Here is a 4,647-nt window from a genome sequence, read left to right as displayed (position 1 = left end):
GAAGTAGGCGATCTCCTTGCCCTTACAAACTCCTTGGTTCAACTCCACAATCTTGGCAGAGGCTCCCAAGTGACACCTAACCAATCTAGGAGACACCACTCTCCAAAAGGTTATAGATGGTGTGTTGATGATGAACTCCTTGCTCTTGAGATTCAAATGATAGTCTCCCCAGCACTCAACTCTCTCTCACAGATTTGGATTTGGTGGAAAGATGATTTGAGTGGAAAGCAACTTGGGGAAGGCCAGAGATCAAGATTCTTGTGGTTGGAATGGAACATCTTGGTCTCAACACATGAGTAGGTGGTTCTCTCTGAGAAAATGAATGTTGGAAGTGTAGGCACGTTCTGATGGCTCTCTCTACGAAAGAAGAGTGGGTGTAGGGGTATTTATAGCCTCCATATAAAATCTAACCGTTACACACAATTTACCAAACTCGATGGGACCAAATCATGAAACTCGGTCAGACCGATTCAATTCAAAATGTGAACGTTAGGATTTTTGGTGGGACCGACATGTCAACTCAGTGGGACCGATTTGATTAGGGTTAGGGCATAACGTAATATTGGTGAGACCGATCACATAAACTCAGTAAGACCAATTTCTGTAATAGGCAAACAGAGAGTTGGTCAGGCAAACTCGGTGGGACTGAATCGCTCATTTCGGTGAGACCGAAATGTTATGAAAGGGAAACAGAGAGTTTACATTGCGAACTCGGTGGGACCAATCGCTCATCTCGGTTAGACCGAAATGTTATGAAGGGAAACATAGAGTTTGCAATCCCATCTTATTGAGACCGAGATCCCTATTGGTGAGACCAAACTGATTAGGGTTTCTGGCAGTGGCTATGTCAAATGAACTCGATGGCGCCGGATAAATCAAATTGGTGGGGCCGAGTTTGACTTTTGGTTTGGGACATATGTGGAAATGAGAAAGCGGTTGAGGGCTTTTGGAGCATATCACTAAGAATTTTGAGCAAGCAAGTCATTAAGCAACACCTCATCCCCTTTTAATAGTATTGGCTTTTCCTATGGACTCAGTGTGATCTTGGATCACTAAAATGAAAATGTAGAGTCTTGAGCTTGAGCTAACGTGTGTCCTTAGCATTTTGAGGGGTCCACATTCCTAGTCCATGCCATGCCAATCATTGAACTTTCTGAAATGATCATCTTGAAAGAGCATTAGTTCAATGAGCTATTGATACGTCTCCAAAGTATCTATAATTTTTATTGTTCCATGCTGTTTTATTATCAATCTTGGATGTTTTTATAGTCATTTTATATAATTTTTGGTACTAAACTATTGACATAGTGCCCAATGCCAGTTCCTGTTTTTTCCATGTTTTTTACATCGGAGGAAATCAATATCAAATGGAGTCCAAATGGAACGAAACTTTACGATGATTTTTTATGGGCCAAAAGGAAGCAGATGGGCCCTGGTTGCACTTGGGGGTGCCCCGAAGGGGGCACAACCCACCAGGGCATGCCAGGAGGCCCTGGCTCGCCCCGGTGGGTTGTGCCCACCTCGGGTGCCGCCGGACCACCTCTTTGCTCTATAAATACCCAAATATTCCCAAAACCCTAGGGGATTCGACGAAATGTTCATCCAGTCACCGCAGAGTCCAGAATCACCAGATCCAATCTAAACACCATCAAGGAGGGGTTCACCACTTCCATTGGTGCCTCTCCGATGATGTGTGAATAGTTCTTTGTAGACCTTCGGGTCCGTAGTTAGTAGCTAGATGGCTTCATCTCTCTCTCTCTTGATCCTCAATACAATGGTCTCTTGGAGAACTATATGATGTAACACTTTTGCGGTGTGTTTGTTGGTATCGATGAACTTCGAGTTTAAGATCAGATCTATATTTTTATATCCGTGAAAGTATTTTAGTTTGTTTGATCTCTTTTATGCGTCATCTCTCATAGCCTCGTATTTCTTCTCCGATATTTGGGTTTTGTCTAGCCAACTCGATCTATTTATCTTGCAATGGGAAGAGGTGCCCGGTAGTGGGTTCGATCTTACGGTGCTTGATCCCAGTGACAGAAAGGGAACCGACACGTATGTATCGTTGCTACTAAGGATAAAAATACGAGATCCATATCTACCGCCATATAGATAAACGGATCTTGTCTACATCATGTCATCGTTCTTATTGCATTACTCTGTTTTTCCATGAACTTAATACACTAGATGCATGCTGGATATCGGTTGATGTGTGGAGTAATAGTAGTAGATATAGGCAGGAGTCGGTCTACTAATCTTGGACGTGATGCCTATGTAATGATCATTGCCTGGATATCGTCATAATTATTTGAGGTTCTATCAATTGCCCAACAGTAATTTGTTACCCACCGTTTGCAATTTTTCTTGAGAGAAGACACTAGTGAAACATACGGCCCCCGGGTCTTATTTGTCATACATTTGCCTTTGCGATCCACTTTTTCCTTGTTTTAATTTTCAGATCTATTAAACCAAAAATAAAAAAAATACTTTGCTGCACTTTATTTTATTTGCAATCTATTTATCCAATCTATTACCACCTTTCTCCCTTCAACTTGCCAATTTCTGGCGCCGTTACCCGAAAGGGATTGACAACCCCTTTAACACGCCGGGTTGCGAGGTGTTGTTATTTGTGTGCATGTGTTGTTTACATTGTGTTGCTTGGTTCTCCTACTGGTTGGATAACTTGGTTTCATAACTGAGGGAAATACTCTGCCGTCGATGTGCTACATCATCCCTCCCTCTCCGAGGAAATACCGACGTAGTTCCTGCTGCCATCAAGGAGAATTTATGGCGTCGTTGCCGGGGAAAATCAAGTCAAGTATATAGATGCATTAATTAAAATAAGAAATAATGTGATATCCTAACATATCCATGTTCCAACACGGAACAAACCTCAACTTCACCTGCAACTAACAACACTACAAAAGGGGCCTCGCAAGATGGGTTAGAGGCTTGACATGGCAATATGGGAGGCATAATATAACAAGTGGTAGGTAGTGCAACATAGCGAAAGAACGAACAACTAGAAAGCAAAGATAGAAGTGATATCGAGGGTATGGTCATCTTGCCTGAAATCCTGCAAGGAAGAAGAACGAGTCCATGAAGAAGACAAACAAACGTAGTCGAATGAATCCTCACAACTTTGGAACAGAACCGAAGCTAGTGAGAGAAGCAAACCGGAAAAAAGCAAGCAGCGTGGTAAACACACAAGCATAAACATGGCATGATGCACAACCAAGGATGATGCATGTCCGGTTTAAATATGCATGGCATGGCAAAGATCACAAACAAAACTACAAGTTAAGTGGAGCTCAACATGTAACAAGATGCATGTTGACGAAACACCACATTCGAGTATTTAGTTCACTCCCGGTTAGGTACTCAACAATATTAAATGTTTGTTAACATGACAAGAGGTGAGGCATAAGTAAACTAACTATTTAGGCAAGTTTAAATGAGGCCGGAACTACAAACAACAAATCCTGAAAATACCCATATGCATATTATGAATTTGGTACTGTTCTGCCCTAAACCATATTTTAGAGTTGTGAAACATGCAAGACGAGTGCACAAAGTTAAACTAGGCAGTTTTCTACCCCATTTACATGTAAGTTTATTTAAATCTGAGCTACGGTTAATTAGATATGAATTAAATCATTTTAACATGGCAATAAGAAAATTATACGCAAACATCATTTTAAACATTTTTGACATGTATGAAAGTTGCATATTGTGAAACTAGACAAAATTCTAAGCATTTTACATATATAAAATATTTTAATATGATGCACGGTCGTGGAGATATGATATGCATGAACATGGAGGGGTTTTCTGCAAAACTGCTGTCTTAGGATCATTAGCAAAATTCACTGGAGTGAAAAAAACACGATCGGGCGGAAACAAGCTGGCCCAACAGGAGGAAATCAGAGGAGGGGCGCAGGGGTGTGCTCTCACCATGGGCCAAGGCCCAGTCGGTGTTGCCGGTTGGGGAGGTTGGCTTGGGCTTGGTGGTGATGGTTTTGGAGCTGGGCCGAAACAGAGGAGCGGCTGGGCCAAATCTGGGCCGAAACAAAGGCGGGCCAGGCACGTGCCGTCAACGAGGGGCGTGGTGCCATCGTTCTCCTCGAAGCAGGACAGCAGCGGCGACCTAGCGCAGCTCGGGCGAGGTCCAGGGGCGCGGGACGACCAGAGATGAGGTCGGGGATGGACGCGGGGCGGCGGAGGACGACGGATCCGGAGGCGGCGGCTCCGTTTCCGGGCGGATCCAGTGGCAGGAGGCGAGGGCGGCGCCGAGGGAGCTCCGGCTCCAGCGAACACCCATGGCGGCGGTGGTGGTTACCTGTAGGAAGACGGGTTCGGAGGAGTGAGAGGAAGACGTGGGTGAGGAGGAGGAAGAGAGGAGGAGGCGGACAACAGGGACGACACGACCTAGGTCGCGGAGGATGTCGATGGCGGGCGTGCTCCGGCGGGCTTGGTCGCAGGCGGCGGACGGCGGGGGCATGAGGGAGGAGAGATCGGGGCTCTCGCGATATGGATCAGAGGCGGCGGTGTGCAGGCTCGGGGGCGGGCCCTAATGGGCTCCGCGGGCTTGCCCTGGGCCTGGGCGGGCCACAGCGGCGTGGGTAGGCAGGAGGGACACATGGCCTC

This window comes from Triticum dicoccoides, chromosome 3A (assembly GCF_002162155.2).
Source record: "Triticum dicoccoides isolate Atlit2015 ecotype Zavitan chromosome 3A, WEW_v2.0, whole genome shotgun sequence".
Taxonomy (NCBI): domain Eukaryota; kingdom Viridiplantae; phylum Streptophyta; class Magnoliopsida; order Poales; family Poaceae; genus Triticum; species Triticum dicoccoides.
The sequence above is the reverse complement of the archived record's forward strand: the minus strand, read 5'-3'. Positions refer to the sequence as shown.